Below are 25,931 nucleotides of genomic sequence, written 5' to 3'. Positions count from 1 at the left end.
AGGGGTGATGGTAAGTCCGCGCCTGGCCCGCGGTAGAAGTAGGCCGCGGGCCGGCGGTGGAAGCTTCTTCTTCCCTCGGGTCCCCCACGAGGGATCCCGGGCTGCAGACGCCGCGCCAGCTGGAGTTCTGCAGACCGTGGCTTCAGGCTGCCGGCAGCCGCGGGCCAACGAAACGGAGCGCTCCCCTCCGGCGAGCCCCAGCGAAGGCTCGCCCGCTCCACGGCGAGAGTCCACGCTGTGCCCGCCGCAGGAGCCCCGGACGCATCTCTGGGAAAGTCCACGCCGATCTTTGCTGCCACGAGGGAGACGACCTGGAAAAAGTCGCCTCTCCATGGAGGAGGTGACCAAAACGGTTTCCCCCTCATCTCCCCACACCGCCCCCCACACAAAACAGACAATGAAACATTAAAAACATACTTTAAAACATACTAAAAATACAAAAAAAGTTGAAAAAAACGGACACGCTGCTGACAGGGCGACGGCTTGCAGCGCCCCCACCGACCGACTGAGAGTAAGGTATGAAAAGGACAGATCAAAGCAGACATCGATCAAAGAAATGTAGAATGATTCATTGTACATTTCTTTAAATTGGACCTTGCAGCTTTCTCTTTCCTCTGGTTTCACAATTTATACTCCTCTATCCTTGCCTCCTTATCTCACACCTGTTTGCCTTTTGATCTCGAGCCATTGTCCAGCTATGTGTCAAACAAAGCTCCCCCCTCACCTGTATCCATCTATCACTTGCTGGACTTTCTCCTGCCCCGACCTCTCTTCCAGCTTTCTCCCGCCCCCAACCCAACCACAAGCAGTGTGAAGAAGGGTCCTTACCGGAATCATCACCTATCCAAGTTTAGTTTAGTTTAGTTTGGAGATACAGTGCAGATACAGGCCCTTCGGCCCACCGAGTCCATGCTGACCACCCATTCCCACACATTATCACTATCCTACAAACAAGGAAACTTTACAATTATACCTACAAACGTACATCTTTGAGGTGTTGGAGGAAACCAAAGATCTCAGAGAAAACCCATGCGGTCACGGGGAGAACATACAAACTCCGTACAGACAGCATCCGTAGTCGGGATCGAACCCAGTATTCCAGCGGCGCAAGTGCTATAAGGCAACAACTCAACCGCTGCACCACCGTGCCGCTCGAAAATGCTGCCTGGCCTTTTGAATTACCACAGCACGTTGCGTCTTTTTTGGAAGTCTTTCATGTAAATCTTGTCGCCCCGCATGGCTAAGTATTCATTGTTATTTACCACTGGTATCATTGGACAAGTAGATGAGAGTTGATGGACGTGTCAGAGAGAATAGGTTTGAAGGAGATAAATGGAGGAATGGGTCTGATGAGGATCGCTGAGAGCTGACACAGACCTGGTAGACTGAAGGGCTTTTGCCTGTGTCATTATGAAATATAAGAAATGCTCTCTGTTGGATCATTGGTTTAAAATTAGTTTAAAATTACAACTCTTTTTTTGTTACGAGAGTTACAAGTTCAAATGTTTTCAAGATTTCCCACCACCAGTTAACAAGTTATGCCAAGAGACTAACTAAGAAGTTATTTCATACTGGGTAGGAATGGGTGACATTTCAGGTCAAGACCCTTCTTCATTTGAAGAGTTGTTTTCAGTTTCTAAATATGAGTTCATATTATTACTTGGCTTCTAAGCTATCATTTTTATCCATGGATAAAAATTGACCGATGAAGAAGAGTGATGGAGAATCAACAAAGAAGATAATTCAACAAAGAAGAGATAGAAGAGAATTCAGATGCGGGAATTTTTAACAATCTGCTAGAGGAGACAACAGCGGAACAACCTGCTGTAGGAACTCAACAGGTTGAGCAGCATCAGTAGAGGGAGATCAATCTCTACATGGTTAGCTCAGGACCCTTCATCTGGTTGCTCCAGAGGAAAGGCCTTGACCTGAAATATCCACTGTCCATTTCTCTTTGGAAGATTGTGTGGAAGTTATTTGATGGGGTGATTTTAGCAAGTATTTAGTTTCGAACCACAGAGTACAATCTTAGAGAGCAAATATTCAATCCATTGTGCCTGTGTAAATCTGAAGGAATTATTTCAATTTATTCCAGCCCACTGCCCTTTCCCCTCATGGCAGTGAATTATTCTATTCTTGATGCTTTTCCAATTCCTCTTTGAAAGCTAAAATTGAATATGCTTTGATTGACCCTTCTGACTGTGCAATCCAGATTACAGCAACTTTCCGCACTGACTCCCTTTCTCCTCTGGTCCTCCTCTGCCACATGATAATTCTGTTATCTTAGTTATGATCTAATCTGCCAATTGTTTCTTTTTCTCCACTACAATCAAAATCTTTCACAAATGCGTGCATTTCCAGTCAATAAATCCCTTCAACCACGTGAAACTATACAACTAGAAATCCTCAAGTAATTGATACTCAAGAAACATTAATGTGATGAAACAATTGATTCATAGTTTCAAACAATGATATTTTAAATCATTTATGTACCACAGCATATCTGTTGATGCTTTCAAGTTAAAGCTAGACAGAGCTCATAGGGATAGCATAGTTAAGGGATATGGAGAGAAGGCATGAACGGGGTGCTGATTGTGGATGATCAGCCATGATCACATTGAATGGCAGTGCTGGCGCAAAGGGCCGAATGGACTACTCTTGCACCTATTGTCTATTCTCCCCAAGAACTGATTAAGTCATAAAGTAGCGTTTTAAATCTCGCACCTGAAGAAACCCCTCAGGTGGAATCTCAGGTTTTGAAAGAGGTTGCCTTACCTGCATGGAAATTACAGCAAGTCCGAGTGAAACTACTACAATATCTGGAAAATGACATAAATTGAACATTCTGTGGCATGTTTACCGGCCAACACAGTTCTCCCTGTGCCTACTGGTATTTCCAGTATTTTCTGTTCTTTGTTCATCTCTTAGGTATGTGGCATTTGCCCATATTTTTCATTAAGCACTTTAAAAAAAGAAACATTGACAACCTTTCCAATTGAAAAGACTTAATTGAAAGATGATATTTTGAATATACCTAATACAAGTAGAAAGTAAAAAGAAAAATGTCCAGCCATGTTTGGCTTTACATTGTGTGGGCTGAAATTTGGGAATCTTATCCAATCTTGTTGTTGTCTTGCATCATTTATGAGGCAGCATGATGGTTTCAAGAGACTTTCTATCTCATCTCAAGCTATACCATGTAGTAGAATATTATGCTGAAGCATACTGTGGAGATTATCAAAAATTATCAGTTTGGATATATAAATAATGTCATAAATAGATATCAAATAGAAAATATTATCAAATAATCTCAGTTTTTATGGATATTCATTTGTTTGAATGTAGCCATTCATACTGTCTATTGACAGTATGTTTCTTGATTACATAGGTTGGGAGAATCCTCATTAAGCATGTATATTTGAACCTTGACAGTATTGGTCCTGTAACCAATGTTTACAAAAGGCCAAAGAGTGATGTAGGGGGGGGGGGGGGGGAGCGATAGGAGTTTCAGAGAGGATAATGGGAAATGTGGGTTTCCTGAATGCCCTGTAGAAAGTAAGATTAGGATATCTGAATTTATTTCAGATTATCTAAAATTGTTTTATTTTACAGAAGGTGACAGTTATTGCAGTCCATTGGCCTGGGGAGTAAATGTGTGGGTTATTGGGATGAGGATGATGTTAGTGACCCGGAGAGTGTTGGTGATAGGATTAGAAATTTGTAGATATTGGTACGGGGCTGGAGATTATCGAGGGAGATAATGGATTGGGTTGTGGTTGAGCTCAGAGATTGCAGTGGTGTCTGAAATCAGAGAGGACTGAAATTGATGGGAGGAAATCTGATTGTAAATCTGTTGTGCTGATTAATATTGAAGCCAAACTAAACATTTTGATTGTATTGGGAAAAGGTTATTCACGAATTAAAATTGAGGCGCAACACTTTTTTCATCATACCGCAATCAGTTTGAAGAAGGAACTTGACATGAAAGGTTACCTTTCCATTCTCTCCACAGAAGCTGCCTGGCCCATTGAGTGGCTTGAGCACTTTGTGTTTTATTCAATAGACAATAGACAATAGACAATAGATGCAGGAGTAGGCCATTCGGCCCTTCGAGCCAGCACCACCATTCAATATGATCATGGCTGATCATCCCCAATCAGTACCCTGTCCCTGCCTTCACCCCATACCCCCTGACCGCTATTTTTAAGAGCCCTATCTAGCTCTCTCTTGAAAGCATCCAAAGAACCCGCCTCCACTGCCCTCTGAGGCAGAGAATTCCACAGACTCACCACTCTCTGTGAGAAAAAGTGTTTCCTCGTCTCCGTTCTAAATGGCTTACTCCTTATTCTTAAACTGTGGCCCCTGGTTCTGGACTCCCCCAACATCGGGAACATGTTTCCTGCCTATAGCGTGTCCAAACCCTTAACAATCTTATATGTTTCAATGAGATATCCTCTCATCCTTCGAAACTCCAGAGTGCACAAGCCCAGCTGCTCCATTCTCTCAGCATATGACAGTCCCGCCATCCCGGGAAATAAGCTTGAAAACCTACGCTGCACTCCCTCAATAGCAAGAATGTCCTTCCTCAAAATTTTGGGACCAAAACTGTACACAATACTCCAGGTGTGGTCTCACTAGGGCTCTGTACAATGGCAGAAGGACCTCTTTGCTCCTATATTTGATTCCTCTTGTTCTCAAATATATTCATATATTAAAGGCTGTAACAAAATGAGTTACTGTACCTACTTTCTTCTTTTCCCACTACACTCCATCTCCATGCATCTCTGCTCTTTCTCCAGTAAGTTATTGCTTCATCTGTGCCTTCTGTGGTATCTCTTAGGTTATTCTTATTCATTTCTGCCTTAAGTTCTGTCTTCCAACCTCCATAAACGTAAATTCATTCAACACTTTAATGCTCACACCTTCGGCATGGATCCTGGTTCGGCACCATCGCAATTTTAAAACTCACAGCCTTGTCTATGAATTTCTCCCTGTCCCACCTCTGTAATTGCTTCTAAATCTGAAACCCATATGCGATTCTTCATTGCTGGTCTCACTGAACTCTTTTTTTCTTTCATTCTCTCGTTCATCATATTATTTACAGTGTACCATGTTTACATATTCTGTTGTACTGCAGCAAGTAAGAATGTCATTGTTCTACCTGGGACATATGACAATAAAACACTCTTGACTCTTGACTCTTGATTGTGCACCTCTGCATTTCCTCGCTCAATAATTGGCCACTGACCAGTTGAGACCAGTTCATTGGCTATATTTAAGAGGGAGTTAGATGTGGCCCTTGTGGCTAAAGGTATCAGAGGGTATGGAGAGAAGGCAGGTACAGGATACTGAGTTGGATGATCAGCCATGATCATATTGAATCGCGGTGCAGGCTCAAAAGGCCGAATGGCCTACTCCTGCACCTATTTTCTATGTTTCTATGTTTACTATGGTTTTAGCTGTCCAGGCTCCAACCAATTCCCAACTCCTCTGTCACTTATCTCATCTTGAAAATTCCCTCTTCTATCAGATCTTGTAATGCTCCTCAATGTCAAACTTTTACTCTTGTGACCACGTGTTAAGATGAAAAGGAACAGGTTTACAGCCATCTGAGGCTGTAAAAATACCATCCAATATAGATTGCACAATTGGCAAAGAGGAAGAGTGTGTTCCTGATAGCGCTTTATGTTTGGAGTCAATGGAAAGGATTCTAAACCAAAGAGGAGCCCGTCATTGATAGCAGTCTGCAATTACAATGTAGCCGGTTAAGTGTGAATAGTAATTATAAAAGCTAGTAAGGAAGCCAAGATTGAGGGGGGGAGGGGTGGGGGAAGGGCATTTGATGTTGAAATTAATATTTGGTGAGTGCAAACGTTGGTAGCTGTTGGTGAGCTATTATACACATTGCTAATTTGATTTGAAGTCAACGCGGGGAATAGTCAAACAATTATAAAGTAGGTTGTGGATTCATGTTTACTCATTTCATGCTTAAAGCCAATTTCATTCCAAGTCACTAGATTCTGGTCCATATATCTCATCTACCCACTCCATTTAACCTGTAAACTACATTTGGTCTTGAGTCCTGTTGGCAATGTTACAAGAGATTGACTACCTATTCAGCATTTATATATCACCAGCCTAACCCACTGATCTTTAATCTGAAATGTTAATTACTGCTTCCCCTTCTCATCGTTCCTGTACAGCCTTCTGAATCACTCCATCAGTTTCCATCGTGACTTGAAAAGTATCTCACATTGCTACGAGGCAAATGTGAATACAGGTGTTCAAGAAAGGCCAGCCGTGCTCAGAACTCCTACACAACAACCTATAGTTTCGCAATATCAATAAAGACTTTTAAATACAGCAGACAATAAACACAACTCCTACACAGGCAGCTCAGAAATTGGAGACCGTTCTTAAAACAGGAAGTTGCAAAGAACCATGAAACAGTGAGGTTCTTGTCATTAAAGAATGAATCTCTTGCAAGAACCATTTCCAAACCCTCTTGGAAAGGGATTATGATTTATATCCTTTTGCTGTTGTTTTGGCCAACTCGGTCGATTTTTAATCAGCACAGTGACCCGCTGACCTGGTTTTGCTCATTTTTCATGTTTTCCAATCAAATGTCTGTGATGCTGGGACAAACACTAATTACAGTCTTGGACAGCGTTGTTGCTGCATTATTAACTCCTGTGTTGCTGAAATCAACACTCCATGTTTTTGTTAGTTTAAAATGTATGTACCATAGGAGGTCAGTGCAAAGTTCAGGATCTGCACCATTCTGAACCAAACCACCGATATTCTGCCAATCAGAATAAGTGGCAAGTCCCAGTTGAATGCAGCTTGGTTTTGGGTGAAATATGTGAATGAGAAATGGAAAACAAGGCAACTCGGAGAATAACATTACTCAGAATAGATCCAATAACAAAGGTTCGGCCAATGCAGCTGCTTTCTTGGAGATACAGGAATACGAAAAATTAAATGAAAATTACGCAGATTATTGCATTTAAAAACAACACCTTTGTAACACGTCATCCTTTTCTCCCAATCCAATTAATTCTCCTTTCTTATGTTTCTCCTTTCTGACAACCAATTTTCTATCCACGTCAACACCCTATCCCCAACACCATGTGCTCTAATTTTAGTCACCAGTCTCTCATGCGGGACCTTATCAAAGGCTTTCTGAAAGTCTAGATACACGACATCCACTGGCTTCCCTTCATCCATTTTACTTTTCACATCCTCAAAAAATTCCAGAATATTAGTCAAGCATGATTTTCCTTTCATAAATCCATGCTGACTTGGACTAGTCCTTTTACTGCTATCCAAATGCCCCATTATTACCTCTTTAATAATTGACTTCAGCATCTTTCCCACCACCGACAGGCTAACTGGTTTGTAATTCCCCATTTTCTCTCTTGCCCATTTCTTGAAACATTAGCTATCCTCCAATCCACAGAAATTGATCCTGAACCTATTGAACATTGGAAAATGATTACCAATGCATCCACTATTTCTAGAGCCACCTCCCTGAGGAACCTGGGATGCAGTCCATCAGGCCCAGGGGATTTATCATCCTTCAGTCCAATTAGCCTACCCAATACTATTTCTCGCCTAATGAAAATTTCTTTCAGTTCCTCTACCCCCTTAGATCCTCTGTCCTCCAGTACATCTGGGAGATTGTTTGCCTTCAAGGGACCCACATTTGACTTTCCTATTATTTTTCCCTTAACATATCTAAAGAAGCTTTTCCTATTCTTCTTTACATTCCTGGCCAGCTTCTCCTCGTACTTCAACTTTTCAGGCCGTATTGCCCGTTTTGTTTCCTTCTGTTGTCCTATGAAAGTTTCCCAATCCTCTGGCTTCCGGCTACTCTTTGCTGTGTTATACATCTTTTCTTTTAGTTTTATTCTATCCCTAACTTCTCTTGTTAGCCATGGTTGCTTCCTACTCCCCTTAGAATCTTTCTTCCTTTTTGGAATGAAATGATCCTGCGTCTTCCGGATTATGCCCAGAAATTCCTGCCATTACTGTTCCACCGTTATCCCTGCTAGTATCCCTTTCCAGTCTACCTTGGGCAGCTCCTCTCTCATGCCTTCATAATCCCCTTTGTTCAACTGCATCACTGCCACTTCCAATTTAACCTTCTCCTTCTCAAATTGCAGATTAAAACGAATCATATTATGATCACTACCTCCATGCGGTTCCTTTACCTCGAGTTCTCTTATCAAATCTGGTTCATTAGACAACACTAATTCCAGAATTGCCTTTTCTCTGGTCGGCTCCATTACAAGCTGCTCTAAGAATCCATCTCAGAGGCATTCTACAAACTCACTTTCTTGGGGTCCTGAACCAACCTGATTTTCCCAGTCTACCTGCATATTGAAATCCCCCTTCACCACAGTGACATTACCTTTGTTACATGCCAGTTTTAACTCCTGCTGCAACTTACACCCTACATCCGGGCTACTCTTTGGGGGTCTGTAGATAACAGGCCTTTCTATAAGATGTATATCCCTGAATATTAAGTTCCCAGATCCGATTCTCCTGCAGCCACGTCTCGGTGGAAGAAATAAAGATACGCACAAATGCTCTGGATCCAAATTTCCTTGGGGTGCACCACAGGGAACAATAAACCAGAAGTGGTGGATTAAATATTCATAGCTGGAGATATTGGTTTGAGATGATGTATCTCACCAGGTATTACTGTAACCTCCACCTCCTTTGTGTTGATCAGATAGCTTAATTGGCTTGGTGTACATATAAAAAGTGTCCCTAGTGTGTGTAGGGTAGTGTTATTGTGCGGGGATCACTGGTCGGTGCGGACATGGTGGGCTGAAGGACCTGTTTCCGTGCTGTATCTCTAAACTAAACTAAACTAAAAATATCAATAGCCAGGTCCATGGTGGGGAACACTTGATCCTGATTACATTTCAAAAAAGGATTCTTGGAAAAAGGTTTTTAATTCCACATTATTAATGGCTTGTATGACCTGTGTAAAAGGTTTACTCCATAACAGGTTGGCAGAGTCAACCCTTTATCCTTGTCTCCCTCCCCCCCCCCCCCCCTCTCAGCCCAACTGGATATTTCAACAAGCAAACAATGCTTTGCAGAGGTTCTTCCAACACTCCAAGCATTTTGAATAAATCAGCCCAAAATGCTATGAATATAAACACTATGTTGAAAATTATAATTTGTAATTATGCTTTATCTTCTGTTCAAAAGTATAGCTCAGTGGTTGGTCTGTGATTAAAAAGTTCTACTCGTTAATTAACTGTACTTTTCTTGTCTTAAAACCCATATTATACTGTAAATCACACTGATCTAAAGTCAGATGGTGCATAAATCACTTCACCCTTTTGAGGACTTGCATTTTATGAAAATACTTCTCTGGAGTTTAAATTATATATTGTATGTAGTAGATATGTATGTAGTACACTGTAGGTAGATTTACAGTGACAAAAATGAATGTATTAAAATAGTGTTTGTTCCATTAATATTGGTCTATGATATGTTTTACAATTACGTTGCTTAATGTAAAGTTTGATGAAACTATGAAGAAACAAGAAAAACAAAGGAAGAATTCTACAAAGACTAATTTTATGAAATTATAATGCAAGTGCATCTGTCACACCAGTTGTACATGTTGCCAATCATCAATGTTTCACTTTAACCCTACCACCACATAGAAGGGCCTTCCAATAAAATCTAATCAGTTAACGCACCATATTATGTGATATACTAATTTTTTTTTAACCTTTTTAGCACTAATATTCTGCGAATCTTCAGGAAGGTCATTCAATATTGTATTTCATGCAGCCTGATCTGATACCTGAAAGGCATCACACTGCTCAATAATTCAAACGCTCCATCAATAAAAATAACAACTTATACTTTAGATGTGCTACATCAATTGCACAGAGAAATCATTACTCTTACAGTTCATGCCTCCTCCTGCGCCCTCCCCCATGCCCTCAACCCCATACTTAGTATTTTCACTGAAATATTGAATAAAAGAGCCAAAAGAGATGGGGGAGATATTGAACAATTTCTTTTCTTCGGTATTCACCAAGGAGAAGGATATTGAATTATGTGAGGTAAGGGAAATAAGTAGAGTAGCTATGGAAACTATGAGATTCAAAGAAGAGGAAGTACTGACACTTTTGAGAAATATAAAAGTGGATAAGTCTCCAGGTCCGGACAGGATATTCCCTAGGACATTGAGGGAAATTAGTGTAGAAATAGCAGGGGCTATGACAGAAATATTTCAAATGTCATTAGAAATGGGAATAGTGCCGGAGGATTGGCGTTCTGCGCATGTTGTTCCATTGTTTAAAAAGGGGTCTAAGAGTAAACCTAGCAATTATAGACCTGTTAGTTTGACGTCAGTGGTGGGCAAATTAATGGAAAGGATACTTAGAGATAATATATATAAGCATCTGGATAAACAGGGTCTGATTAGGAACAGTCAACATGGATTTGTGCCTGGAAGGTCATGTTTGACTAATCTTCTTGAATTTTTTGAAGAGGTTACTCGGGAAATTGATGAGGGTAAAGCAGTGGATGTTGTATATATGGACTTCAGTAAGGCCTTTGACAAGGTTCCTCATGGAAGGTTGGTTAAGAAGGTTCAATGGTTGGGTATTAATGGTGGAGTAGCAAGATTGATTCACCAGTGGCTGAATGGGAGATGCCAGAGAGTAATGGTGGATGGTTGTTTGTCAGGTTGGAGGCCAGTGGGGTGCCACAGGGATCTGTGTTGGGTCCACTGTTGTTTGTCATGTACATCAATGATCTGGATGATGGTGTGGTAAATTGGATTAGTAAGTATGCAGATGATACTAAGATAGGTGGGGTTGTGGACAATGAAGTAGATTTTCAAAGTCTACAGAGAGATTTATGCCAGTTGGAAGAGTGGGCTGAAAGATGGCAGATGGAGTTTAATGTTGATAAGTGTGAGGTGCTACATCTTGGCAGGACAAATCAAAATAGGACGTACATGGTAAATGGTAGGGAATTGAAGAATGCAGGTGAACAGAGGGATCTGGGAATAACTGTGCACAGTTCCCTGAAAGTGGAATCTCATGTAGATAGGGTGGTAAAGAAAGCTTTTGGTGTGCTGGCCTTTATAAATCAGAGCATTGAGTATAGAAGTTGGGATGTAATGTTAAAATTGTACAAGGCATTGGTGAGGCCAATTCTGGAGTATGGGGTACAATTTTGGTCGCCTAATTATAGGAAGGATGTCAACAAAATAGAGAGAGTACAGAGGAGATTTACTAGAATGTTGCCTGGGTTTCAGCAACTAAGTTACAGAGAAAGGTTGAACAAGTTAGGGCTTTATTCTTTGGAGCGCAGAAGGTTAAGTGGGGACTTGATAGAGGTCTTTAAAATGATGAGAGGGATAGACAGAGTTGACGTGGATAAGCTTTTCCCACTGAGAGTAGGGAAGATTCAAACAAGGGGACATGACTTGAGAATTAAGGGACAGAAGTTTAGGGGTAACATGAGGGGGAACTTCTTTACTCAGAGAGTGGTGGCTGTGTGGAATGAGCTTCCAGTGAAGGTGGTGGAGGCAGGTTCGTTTTTATCATTTAAAAATAAATTGGATAGTTATATGGACGGGAAAGGAATGGAGGGTTATGGTCTGAGCGCAGGTATATGGGACTAGGGGAGAATACGTGTTCGGCACGGACTAGAAGGGTCGAGATGGCCTGTTTCCGTGCTGTAATTTTGATATGGTTATTATATGGTTAAAGGTGTGATTAAGAATAGAAAGCCAGAAAGATTATCAACCTGAAGAAAGATCTCCAGCTGAAACATCACCTATCCATGTTCTCCAAAGATGCTGCCTGACCTTTGGAGATGCAGCGCAGAAACAGCCCCTTTGCCCCACCGAGTCCACACCAACCAGCGATCACTACACACGAGGGGCAATTTATAATTTTTACAAAAGCCAATTAATCTACAAACCTGTACGTCTTTGGATTGTGGCAGGAAACCGGAGCACCCGGGGAAAATCCGTAAGGTCACAAGGAGAATGTACAAACTCTGTACAGTCAGCAGCCGTAGTCGGGATCGATCGAACACAGGACTCTGGTGCTGTAAGGCAGCAACTCTACTCTTGTGCCACTGTGCTGCCCAATTACTCGGCTTGCTGAGTTACTCCAGCATTTTGTGTGTTGCACAAAATAAGAGTTTTGAAGAGAAAAATGTGATGATGAACATTTCTGCAAAAATAGCAAGGAGGTACAAGCAGAGGTAGGTGATCTTTTGGCATGAAGGAGGAAAACTTAACTCAGGATTGGGCAATGCTGATTGGAAAGACTACTCAAAAATGTCTTTATTTCTAATGAATTTGGGCTACAAACTTTTGCTACCCGGTTTTCATTTATACATTCTGCAGAGTTTTACAACAGTATGGTTATGTTGAAATAATGATGATGATTCCAAAATCATTCTAATTGCTTAAATATGGAGACGGGCTTCCCACGCTGAATGGATTCAGACTAGATGCATGAATTGGGTAGCATTGAGGTCATCTAGAAATCAGGAACAAGATGAGGTGTTCCATACTAGGACATCTGGATGTCCTCATTCCTTAGGGTACGGGGCTTCCCCTCTCCCATCATAGATGAGGTCATGTCTCCTCGGTAGTCACAACCTAGTCGCAACAGAGACAGAGTCCCCCTAGTCCTTATCTTCCACCCCATCAGCCGACGCATACAACGCATAATCCTCCATAATTTCCCCCACCTCCAACGGGATCCCACCACTAGCCACATTTTCCCATCTCCACCCATTTCCACCTTGCACAGAGACCGCTCCCTCCTCAACTCCCTGGTTAACTCATCCTTTCCTACTCAAACTAACCCCTCCCCAGGTACTTTCCCCTGCAACTGCAGAAGATGCAACACCTGTCGCTATACCTCCTCCCTCAGCTCCGTCCAGGGACCCCGACAGTCTTATCAGGTTAGGCAGCGGTTCACTTACACAATACAATACATACAATACAATACAATACAATACAATACAATACAATACAATACAACACCATTTATTGTCATTTGAGCCTCAGTGAGGCTCAAACAAAATTCCGTTTCCACAGCCGTACAAACAAAGACAATTTCCTACAGACATACACACAATTTAATTCACACACACATCCATCACAGTAAACCCACTGTGATGGAAGGCAAAGTATTTTCTCTCCCCTGTTCTCCATTTCTCTCCCGATATCCAAGCCCCAGGCGGGCGATGCTAAGTCCCACGGCCATTTCAGGCCGTGCCGGGCGATTTACTGCCCCGCTCCCCGTCTAAAAGTCACAATGTTGGAGCCCCCGGCGGGCGCTGTAATGTCCCACGGCCATGAAGCCGTGCCGGGCGATGTACATCCCCGCTCCGGGTCATTCCAGCCCCGCGACACGGGCTGGAGAAGTAGCATTGCGGAAGCTCCGGGAAGCGGTCTCTCCCCCCGGACCCGCGAGCTCCCGATGTCCCAGTCCACCGGACCTGCGGCTGCGTTGCTGGAACCTCCGAGCCCCAGGAGTCGAGTCGCAGCAGCGAGTCACCACCGCTCCCCACGCTCCGAGGCCGGCCAGCCCCATGATGGTGAGTAGTCTGCAGCTCCGCAGTCTCCCGAGCCCCCGGGTCGTTCAGGTTGGAGGCCGCTCCACGGTGCTAGGCCCCAACGACAACGGAGACCCGACAGGGAAAAGGTTGGGTCTCCCGGACAGGGAAGAGATTTTAAACAGTTTCCCCCCCCCCCCCCCCCCCCCACCCCCCCCCCCCCCGCCCCCCACATATACACATTTAAAACCAGTATTAAATAAACACCAACACTACATTTAACTAGACAAAAAATAAAAAACACCTCCTCTACTGTATCTGTTGTTAAAGATGTGGACACTTGTACATCGGCGAGACCAAATGTAGACTGGGGGATTGGTTCGCAGAACACCTTCGCTCAGCCCTCCCGAACCTATCTGATCTCTCGGTTGCTGGACACTTTAATTCTCCTTCCCATTCCTACACAGACCTTTCTGCCCTAGGTCTCCTCCATTGTCAGAGTGAGGCTTTTTGTAAATTGGAGGAACAGCATCTCATATTTAGCTTGGGCAGCTTACTACCCTGCGGTATGAATATTGATTTCTCTAACTTCAAGTAACCCCTACATTCCCTCTCTCTCCCCATCCCTCCACCACCCAAGTCACATCAGCTTCTTGTTCTCATCTAGCAAACTACTAACAGTGGTCTGTTTCATTTATCTTCATTACTTTGTTGCATATCTTTCATTCATTGTTTTTTATATCTCCACATCATTTTCTATATCTCTCATTTTCTTTGTCCCTAACCATTCTGAAGACGGGTCTCGACTCGAAACATCACCCATCCCTTCTCTTCGGCCTGTTCTGCTGAGTTACTCCTGCTTTTTGTGCCTATATTTAGTAGTTTAGTATAGTTTAGTCTAGTTTTGAGATAAGCACTGACACAGGCCCTTCGGCCCACTAAGTCCACACCGAGCGGCAATCCCCACACATTACCACTGTCCGACAATTTTTGGACCATTTTTTTTAACACTTATACCAAGCCAATTAACCTGCAAATCTGTACGTCTTTGGAGTGTGGGAGGAAACCGAAGATCTCAGAGAAAACCCACGTGAGAGAACATACAAATTCCGTAGAGACATCACCCGTCATCAGGATCAAACCCGGGTCTATGGCGCTGCAAGGGCTGTAAGGAAGCAACTCTACCGCTGCACTACCATGCTATGGTCAAATAATAGAGTGTATATTTGAAAGGAGTAGAGTGACAAGCAGCATCTTGTGGCTAAGAGTGAATTTGGGACAAAATATGTTGAGACTTGACGGCAATCTGGTCTCGTAGAGATAACCCAGTGATTTCCCACTGAGAGTAGGGAAGATTCAAACAAGGGGACATGACTTGAGAATTAAGGGACAGAAGTTTAGGGGTAACATGAGGGGGAACTTCTTTAGGCAAGGCAAGGCAAGGCAAGTTTATTTGTATAGCACCTTTCAACAACAAGGTAATTCAAAGTGCTTTACATAAAACATTTAAAGCATTTGAAAGAAAAACATATAAAATGACATTTAGATGCAAAACGATTATTAGATTATTCAGATAAAATAATTACAAAATTAAAAGCAATCAAATAAAATATTTAAAATAGAATAAAACCAGGAATAGAAGTTACAGTGCAGTATAGGTAATTAATAAATTGTATTGTTTACTGAAAGGCAGCGGCAAACAGAAAAGTCTTCAGTCTAGATTTAAAAGAACTGAGAGTTGCAGCAGACCTGCAGTTTTCTGGGAGTTTGTTCCAGATATGTGGTGCATAAAAACTAAATGCTGCCTCTCCATGTTTAGTTCTGACTCTGGGGACACAGAGCAGACCTGTCCCAGATGATCTGAGAGGTCTGGGTGGTTCGTAGCTAAGCAGAAGATCAGAAATGTATTTTGGCCCGAAACCATTCAGTGCTTTGTAAACCAACAGTAGTATTTTGAAATCAATTCTTTGACAGACAGGAAGCCAGTGTAAAGACCTCAGAACTGGAGTAATGTGATCTACTTTTTTGGTCTTAGTGAGGACTCGAGCAGCAGCGTTCTGAATTAACTGCAGCTGTCTGATCGACTTTTTAGGGAGACCTGTAAAGACACTGTTACAGTAGTCGAGCCTGCTGAAGATAAATGCATGGACAAGTTTTTCCAAATCCTGCTGAGCCATAAGTCCTTTAATCCTTGATATATTCTTTAGGTGATAGTAGGCTGACTTTGCGACTGTTTTTATGTGGCTGTTGAAGTTCCGGTCTGAGTCCATGACTACTCCTAAGTTTCTGGCTTGGTTTGTTGTTTTTAGCATTACCATTTGAACCTGGGTGCTAACTTTTAATCGTTCTTCCTTGGCTCCAAAAAGAATTATTTCAGTTTTTTCTTTGTTTAATTGGAGAAAATTCTGGTTCATCCAATCGTTGATTTGCTCAATGCATCTACTCAGTGCTTGTATTGGACTATAGTCTCCTGGTGAGAGTAGGGAAGATTCAAACAAGGGGACATGACTTGAGAATTAAGGGACTGAAGTTTAGGGGTAACATGAGGGGGAACTTCTTTACTCAGAGAGTGGTAGCTGTGTGGAATGAGCTTCCAGTGAAGGTGGTGGAGGCAGGTTCGTTTTTATCTTTTAAAAATAAATTGGATAGTTATATGGATGGGAAAGGAATGGAGGGTTATGGTCTGAGCGCAGGTATATGGGACTAGGGGAGATTATGTGTTCGGCATGGACTAGAAGGGTCGAGATGGCCTGTTTCCGTGCTGTAATTGTTATATGGTTATATGGTTATTATATGGTTATGTAGATTTGTGTGTCGTCTGCGTAACTATGGTAACATATTTTGATGTTTTTCATGATCTGATCTGACCATCTATATCAGTGCTTCGTAAACTGGTGAATAGTTCACCCAAGGGCGAATGAAATTAGTTTGGGGTGAATAAAACTAGGGGGGTGAATGAAGGGTGAATGACTTAATTTATTCAGATATTTATATATTTTTTTCTATACTTAAAATAGGCATTGCCATTAAAGTGGTTAGTGAACTATTATTGGTTTTAATGGCAGTGGAGCTGGAAATGTTCTCTCTACCTATGGTTTTCTAATTTCAAAGTAGCAGGATATTTCCCAAATTTACTGTAATATAACCTGTTAGGGAAGACCAGACGAGCTAGTGGAATCATACAATTTTTCAAGAAAAAAACTGCAGTAATCAAAGCCCGAAAGGATAGGATGGGGCTGAAGTCCAGTGTTTAGACGATGGAATTTTTTTTTTTTCGTTCTCATAGAATGATTTTCCAACTCCAGTGGTAATTAAGCTTTTTTTTTCATTCCTGGTTTTCTTTACAAATTTTTAGGTTCCAAAAGTTGAATAAAACACTTGAGAAATTAGTTAATTTATGTTTTTCATTCATGTGACAAAATAAATTATATATAAAATTATATACAAGAGAAATAAGACGAGAATTAACAAAAAAACTTAAGAAGATTTATTCAAGTCAAGTCAAGTCAAGTAACATTTATTTATATAGCACATTTAAAAAACAACTCTTGTTGGCCAAAGTGCTTTACATTTGTTATAAGAATAGCACAACAAAACAAACTACATACATATATACATGTAGCCCTCACTCAGAGGACATCAGGAAAGGCTTGGGAGTATAGATAAGTCTTTAGTCTTGACTTAAAAGAGTCGATGGAGGGGGCAGTTCTGATGGGAAAGGGGATGCTGTTCCACAGTCTAGATGCTGCAACCGCAAAGGCGCGGTCACCCCTGAGCTTATGCCTAGACCGTGGGATATTCAGCAACCCCAAGTCGGCCGATCTGAGGGGCCTGGAGGTGGAGTGGTGGGTGAGAATACTTTTTATGTAGGTGGGGGCAAGCCCATTGAGGGCTTTGTAGACATGGAGGAGAATCTTGAAGTTTATACGGAACCGCACAGGGAGCCAGTGGAGAGAAGCCAGGGTGAATTTAATTTAGTGATAAAGACTGAAGGGTGAATGACACTGAAACAGTTTAAGAAGCACTGATCTATATGACTAATGCCTACATCAAGTTACTGTTCATTGATTACAGCTCTTTATTTTAATTCAAATATTAAAATAATATATTATAGAGTATAGTAAAAAACAAAACAGAACCCACCACCATAATACACGACAAATGATAAACTATTACACAAATATCTTACACTCCTTGTCAAAGGTGCATTCAACCCCCCGCAGTGCACAGGGGTCAAGGAAATCCCCCAGGGTGCCCGTGGACAGCGGGTAGTCCCTCTCTAACACCACCCGGGCGCGGACGTAACCCCGGAAAAGTGGCAGGCAGCCAGCTTGGGCGGAGCCCTCTTCCACCTCACGCCATGACTCGCGGATGGCCAGCTTGGCCAGGAGCAGGAGCAACCCATCAAGGTCATCCTCGGCCCTACCCTCTCCTCTCTCAGGGTGGCTGAAGAGGAGGATGGTGGGTGTGAAGTGCAGCCAGAAGGCAAAGGAGCAGCCCCTTTAGACAACGGAACAGGGGCTGCAATGTCACGTACTCAATATACACGTGATAAACAGACTCTTCCAGCCCGGAAAAGTGGCAGGCGAGTCTGTGAACCGCGAGAGAAACAGGTTGCGAGGGACTCCTCGGTGCAGTACACTCCACCTCAGGTTCCCGTTTCGATTACAGCTCCTTGGTTGTTTATTGAAACAGTTGTCTCAATGGTTATCTGCAGCTCAAAGATCACATCTTGGCCACATGGGAGTTCTTGTTTCATTGAAAGAAGAAAACGACCATGTGATGCTGAGAAGGGGGAGCAATGTTTTGGCAGATGTTCACACCATCTGCAGTATGTAAATGACAAGAGATCATGGGATGAGCAGGAAGCAGGACTTGAAAAGGAAGGTTATCATCTGACAGACATGAAAGCGGAACATTTTATAATGGAGTTAATTGGCACAATGTAGGTTAGAAAAGGGCTGGAGAGTATAGGGTACTAATAGGTGACTTTATACATATAGAATAAATATCACATATATAAATCAGGGCTGCCAACATTGGGTGAGAGTTGGGAGTGAGAAATTGCGAGAGACCAAGCCCGAGAGAGCATAGCGACCGGGGGGGGGGGGGGGGGGGGGAGGCTCCCATTGGAACTGTGCAATATGGTGCATACTGCAGCAAGTCTTTTAACTTACACTTGAATACAATATATATGCTTTAAATTGGATTGGAGCGTTTTTGAAAGGGGGGAGGCTGTGCGATCACTAACCACTGGCCTTGGGGGTACCCGGTGAGGGAGTGGAGCAACCGAGTGGGGAGAGGGTGTGGAAGAAGGATGTCCCCCCTCCAAGGGTAGGAACTTTTTGAAATTTGATGTATTAAAATCATGTTTTAGTGCACTGTAGAAGTATGATTTCAATGTATTTTGTATTTTTAAGAGGTAACTTTATCCACACTGAGGGTGATGGGTGTATGGAATAAGCTGCCAGAGGAGGTAGTTGAGGCAGGGACCATCCCAACATTTAAGAAAAAGTTAGACTGCTACATGGATAGGACAGGTTTGGAGGTATGGACCAAAAGCAGGTAGCATAACTGGGACATGTTGGCGGGTGTGGGCAAGTTGCGCCGAAGGGCCTGTTTTCACACTGTATCACTCTATGACTACATTATACCTCCACCATGCATGAATGATTCAAAATCAAATGATCGAGTTTTATTGCCATATACTCAAGCATAGAAACATAGAAAATAGGTGCAGGAATAGGCCATCGGCCCTTCGAGCCAGCACTGCCATTCAATATGATCATGGCTATTCATCTAAAATCAGTACCTCTTTCCTGTTTTTTTCCCCATATCCCTTGATGTTGTTAGCCCCAAGAATTAAATGTAACTCTCTCTTGAAAACATCCAGTGAATTGGCCTGCACTGCCTTCTGTGGCAGAGAATTCCACAGATTCACAACTCTCTGTGTGAAGAAAGTTTGTTCTCATCTCAGTCCTAACTGCCCCCCCCCCTTTAATCTTAAACTGTGACCCATGGTTCTGAACGCCCCCAACATCGGGAACATTTTTCCTGCAGTTACAGTAAGTGAAAATCTAGCAGGCAAGCAGGATGCTTTCTCCAACCACCCCCATTTGAAGTCCACAATCTTCCACCGTTTCTACCCAGTGCTTGGTACTTACTTCCAGCAGCAACTGGTTGTCCTCCAGGATGCACTCTCTCTCCTCTCAACCCCCCTCTCTCTCCCCTCCATCTTTCTTTCCCCTCTCTCTCTCCTCTCTCCCTCTCTGTTTCTCCTCTCACCCCTCTCTCCCCTGTCTCCCCCTCTCACTCTCTCCCCTTCCCTCTCTCTTCTCTCTCCCCCTCTCTCCCTCCCCCCTCTCTCTCGCTCCCTCTCTATCTCTCTCTCCCCCTCTCTCTCCCATCTCTCTCCCCCCTCTCACTCTCTCCCCCTCTCTCCATCCCACCTTACTCTCCCCGTCCCACCTCACTCTCCCCCCTCTCTCTCGTCCCCTCTCTCCTCCCCCCTCCCTCTCTCTCCCCTCTTTCCCCTAACTCTCTCTCCCCTCTCTTTCTCCCCCTCTTCTCTCCACCCCTCTCTCTCTCTCTCTCCCTCGCATTCCCCTCTCTCTGCCCCTCTCTCTCTCTTTCTCCCTCCCTATCTCCCCCTCTCCCTCTCCACACACTCTCCCCTCTCTCTCCCCTCTCTCTCTGTCTCTCTTCTCACCTCTCTCTCTTCCCCCCCTCTCTCTCTCTCTCTCTCTCTCTCTCTCTCATCTCTCTTTCCTCCTCTCTCCTCCTCTCTCTCCCTCTCTCTCCCCATCTCCCTCCCACCTCACTCTCCCCCTGGCTCTCTCTCCCCTCTCTCTTTCTCCTCTGTCTCTATCTCCTCTTTCTATTTGCCGCCCCCATCTCTCTCTCTTTCCCCTGTTTCTCTCCTTCCTCCTCTCTCCCTCTTCCCCCTCTCTCTTTTACCACCCCTCTCTCTTTTACCACCCCTCTCTCTCTCTCATTCTCTCCTACCCTCTCCACCCACTCTCTCTCTTCCCTCTTTCATCCCTCTCACCCCTCTCTCTCTTCCCCCCTCCCACCTCACTCTCCCCCCCTTTCTCCCCTACCTCTTTCCCCTCTCCCTCTTCTCTCTCTCCATTCACTCACCCCCTGTCTATCCCCTCTCTCTCCTCTCACCCCCCTCTCTCTCCCCACTGTCTCCCTGTCTCCTTCCCTCCTCTCTCTCTCTCCACCTCCCTTTGAGAGTCTGTCCCTTCGGCACAGAGACTCTCGCGGCAGCCCGGGACACTCGCACTGTCCGCAGTTCTCAGGTCGGCTCGCCTGCCCCGACCCCGCAAAAACGAATCGGAAAAATAAAATGCGGTTTTTCGGGTTACGGGCCGAAAACCCGTATATTGCACATTGGGAACAGTTTGTAAAGGATCTAAACACACTACTGAGGACTCCTCATATTTATACTTAATTTATGGCCATTCCAAAACACCCCCCCCCAGGTTTTACAACTGATTCACCTGGTTAGTTCCATCTCCGGCTGCTTGGTTGGATGTGCAGTCGGCGGCTGCACATCCAACCAAGAGAAGAGGCGCGACGTCACTCACAGCCGCCAACTGACGCGCTTCCCCGGACCGCACAGATCCCTGGCACGCGGCGCTAAGGGACAAATTGCGCAGGGACTGAACTCAGCGTGAGAACTCGGTCGTGAGCGTGAGGGCATGAGAAATTGCTCCAGGGCGTGAGTCTCACGCCGAAAGCGTGAGAGTTGGCAGCCCTGTATATATATATATATATATTTATTTTTCTCAGGGTAGTGGAGTATAGACAATAGACAATAGGTGCAGGAGTAGGCCATTCGGCCCTTTGAGCCAGCACCGCCATTCAATGTGATCATGACTGATCATCCCCAATCAGTACCCCATTCCTGCCTTCTCCCCATATCCCCTGACTCCACTATTTTTAACAGCCCTATCTAGCTCTCTCTTGAAAGCATCCAGAGAACCTGCCTCCACTGCCCTCTGAGGCAGAGAATTCCACACTCACCACTCTCTGTGAGAAAAAGTGTTTCCTCATCTCCGTTCTAAATGGCTTACTCCTTATTCTTAAACTGGTGGCCCCTAGTTCTAGACTCCCCCTACATCGGGAACACGTTTCCTGCCTCTAGCGTGTCCAAACCCTTAACAATCATATGTTTCAATGAGATCCCCTCTCATTCTTCTAAACTCCAGAGTGTACAAGCCCAGCCGCTCCATTCTCTCAGCATATGACAGTCCCGCCATCCCTGGAATTAACGTTGTAAACCTACGCTGCACTCCCTCAATAGCAAGAATGTCCTTTCTCAAATTAGGGGACCAAAGCTGTACACAATACTCCAGGTTTGGTCTCACTAGGGCTCTGTACAACTGCAGAAGGACCTCTTTGCTCCTATATTTGATTCCTCTTGTTATAAAGGCCAACATGCCATTCGCTTTCTTCACTGCCTGCTGTACCTGCATGCTTACTTTCATAGACTGATGTACAAGGACCCCCAGATACCATTGTACTTCCCCTTTTCCCAACTTGGGAAAAGGGGAAGTACATTTAGATAGTAATCTGCCTTCCTATTTTTGCTACCAAATTGGATAACCTCACATTTATCCGCATTAAACTTCATCCACCATGCATCTGCCCACTCCCCGAACCTGTCCAAGTCACCCTGCATTCTCATAGCATCCTCCTCACAGTTCACACTGCAACCCAGCTTTGTGTCATCTGCAAATTTGCTGATGTTACTTTGAATCACTTCATCCAAATCATTGATGTATATTGGAAATAGCTGCGGTCCCAGCACCGAGCCTTGCGGTACCCCACTAGTCACTGCCTGCCATTCTGAAAGGTACCTGTTAATCCCTACTCTTTGTTTCCTGTCAGCCAACCACTTCTCTATCCATGTCAGCACTCTACCCCCAATACCATGTGCCCTAATTTTGCCCACTAATCTCCTATGTGGGATCTTATCAAATGCTTTCTGAAACTCCAGGTACACTACATCCATTGGCTCTCCCTTGTCCATTTTCCTAGTTACATCTTCAAAAAATTTCAGAAAATTAGTCAAGCATGATTTCCCCTTCGTAAATCCATGCTGACTCGGACCAATCCTGTTACTGCTATCCAAATGTTCAGCTATCTCATCTTTTATAATTGACTCCAGCAACTTCCCCACCACCGATGTCAGGCTAACTGGTCTATAATTCGCTGTTTTCTCTCTCCCGCCTTTCTTAAAAAGTGGGATAACATTAGACACCCTCCAATCCACAGGAACTGATCCTGAGTCAATACAACATTGGAAAATGATCACCAATGCATCCACGATTTCTAGAGCCACTTCCTTAACTACCCTGAGATGCAGACCATCAGGCCCTGGTGATTTATCATCCTTCTTAACTACTTTTTTCCTCTTCACATACCTTAAGAAGCTTTTACTTTCCTGCTTTATATTCTTGGCTAGCTTACCTTTGTACCTCATCTTTTCTCCTCGTATTGTCTTTTTGGTTACCCTCATCTTTGCTACGTTGTACTTATTCGCTTTAATTTTTATACTGTCCCTGACGTCCCTTGTCAGCCATGGTCGTCCCTTTCTCCATGTAGCTGTATACAGCTACAGTGTGAGAGAAAAGATTGAAAGGGGACCTGAGTGGAACCTTTTCATGCAGAGCCCAGTGGGTTTGTCGAACGCACTGCCATAGAAAACAGTGAAAGGAGGCAATCGCGTGGGTAAAGCCTACAAGATTCATAAGGATCCTTCCCAGTATGGTGTAATTCAAATAAGAAAGTAGGTTTGATTGAATCCAAGCTATGATAGAGGAATATCAAGTTATACGAGGAATGAATGTGGATTATTGGTATACATTTACCATGAAACCCTTCAGTGAGTGCAAAGTTGCTACATTGGTCTGGATCATGCTCAAGTTCATATACGTCACATTTATTAATTTAATTATTCCTGATGACACCAGATTTTCAGGTTAATTTTATTGAAATAACAATGGCCCACTGTGCCCATCCAGTCTGGATTAGAGGGCCAAGTGACAGTTACTATCTTTTCATACAAACTGTATTAAGGGAAACAAGCTACCTGGCTCGATTGACGTGACTGATATTTTTCTCTTGTTTCATGCAGTATATACTGCATTGGTTGTAAAAAGAGACAAATGGTGCTTTAAAAGCTGCTATCTCTTGAAATACATTATTAGATTGTTTATTGCTTCTTGTGGTACCACATTGTTGAAGCTTCAGGGTCGTTCTGGAGGTGCAGTTTGAATGCCCAGTCATATACTTGGAGCTCCTAACTATTCACATTACTGTCAAGGGGAGAACACAGACATGGCAACTAAATTGGCTTAAATTGACATCTATGCTGCTACTTCAACAAAGGATTTATGTGTAACCTCAAAAACACAGCAAATAGGCTCCTTGTATTGATTTTAGAACCCACATTGCTCGTACCTCTGCAGGAAATTTGCTCACTGGAATTGATCACAGCAAACCTGATGAATCAACCAAAGCTAGCTGGGCCATGGGATGAGAAACTGCTCTCAGATAATTTCCATCCTCCAATTCCCAGAGATCAGAACAATTTCATCAATAGCTTAATACAACTGTTTTAAATCAGTTGCAAGGTTAACCAAAAATATATTTACTTGACTGTTATTTGAATAAAAGTAGCTTGAGAATAGTTCAGGCAGCTACTATTGCAACGTTTATGAACCATTTGGACAGGTACATGCAGGACTGGTTTTGAGGCATATAGGCCAAACACAGGCAGGAGGGAACTAGTGTAACCGGGCCATGTCGCTCAGCTCTGATGACATTAGGGCCTGTCCCACTTGGCGATTTTGTTCGGCGACTGCCGGCGTCATATCAGTGTCGCCAAAAGATTTTGAACATCCAGCGGCGTCAAGAAAAATGTTGCCACACTTGAAAAAACACCGCCAGTCAAACGTCATCACGCTGTGTCACTGTGACATCACACCGCGTCACTGTGACATCACGCCGCGTCACGCCGTATCACCCCACATCACGCCGTATCATGTGCAAATTTTTCGCTGATCTGATACATCAGTCAATGATGCCGGCAGTCGCCAAAAAAATCATCAAGTGGGACAGGCCCGTAAGACTTTATCTTTAAACTCAGCTCCAAATTTTCATTCACTGTTGCTCCTTCTGGACTATAATTAAGCTAAAGCAGACTAAATATTTGTCTTGCAGTTCTGGATCCCTTCTGAGCTGTAAAGGTTTCCCACCTTGATTGCTTGGCAGAAAAGTCACAATGGCTTTTTGATACCCAGGTCAATAAACTGAAACAATGGTGGCAAATGTTGGCTGCTCATATTTCAGTTTAGCTACTGGTATGGAGAAAGATTCACAGAAATGATTTAACTTTCTGAAATCTATAATTCAAATGATTACAATCTGAGGATGGTATACAACAATTTTCTTTCAAAGATGTTTCAACAGCAGAAACTTCATGTGATTTCCATAAATATTCGAACATTAATATCGTATTCATTGATATATGAAAAGGCATCTCAAAGCTATTATGTAGATATCACACCATTAAGTCATTTATCTAATCAGAGAATTTAGAGAAATTATTGCTAGCTCATATTTTCATATTTCCTAAAATGGAAAAAAAATGTCTAATGATCTTTTTTTTTAATCTATTAACTGAACACAATACACAATTGCACTCTGTGGTGGATTGTACCTATGAAACTGCACAATCTACATGTCAATGTGGTTTCAACTTAAATTATATGAAGTGGAAATAGCGTTCAAACGTTATTTCAAACATGCGTCAGCAGTAAGTTGACAATATCGTGTGTTAGCCAACAGGAAAACTTTTACAATTTATAACTACTGGTTCACCTTTGCTATATTTGTAGACACCACTTTGTCATCTACCGGAACATTGTTAATGGAGAATGTTGTTATTTTCTAATTTTGCAACTTTAACTGATGCTGGACATTAACTGCATTCGGACAGGAGTTGGTCAAACGTGGAGTATGTGCTCTCGGCGGATATGGAACGTCGTGGGCTACCTTAAGACCTGGAGACTAAAACTGAGTGTGGCAAAAACCACCACAACAGCCTTTCACCTGAACAACAAGGAAGCTTTACGCCAACTAACTTTACGTCACCCTCAATGGGCCACCCCTACCCTATAACCCATTTCCTACATACCAGATCGGCAGCTGACCTACAATGAACACCTTGAAGCTCTCTGTGCCAAAGTCTCGGCGCAAAACAACCTCCTGCATTGCTTGGCTGGATCGTCATGGGGCACCAGGACATCTACTCTCCGAACCAGTGCTCTTGCACTCGTGTACTGCGC

General features: G+C 43.3%; 1 protein-coding gene across 1 annotated transcript in view; it reads right to left on the bottom strand.

Annotated features, from left to right (window-relative positions):
* Positions 1–25,931, bottom strand: part of LOC116972555 (CUB and sushi domain-containing protein 3-like) — a 190,772-nt gene that overhangs the window by 75,904 nt on the left and 88,937 nt on the right. The window lies entirely within an intron of this gene.

Source organism: Amblyraja radiata, chromosome 4 (assembly GCF_010909765.2).
Source record: "Amblyraja radiata isolate CabotCenter1 chromosome 4, sAmbRad1.1.pri, whole genome shotgun sequence".
In the NCBI taxonomy this organism is placed as follows: Eukaryota; Metazoa; Chordata; class Chondrichthyes; order Rajiformes; family Rajidae; genus Amblyraja; species Amblyraja radiata.
The sequence above is the reverse complement of the archived record's forward strand: the minus strand, read 5'-3'. Positions and strand labels throughout refer to the sequence as shown.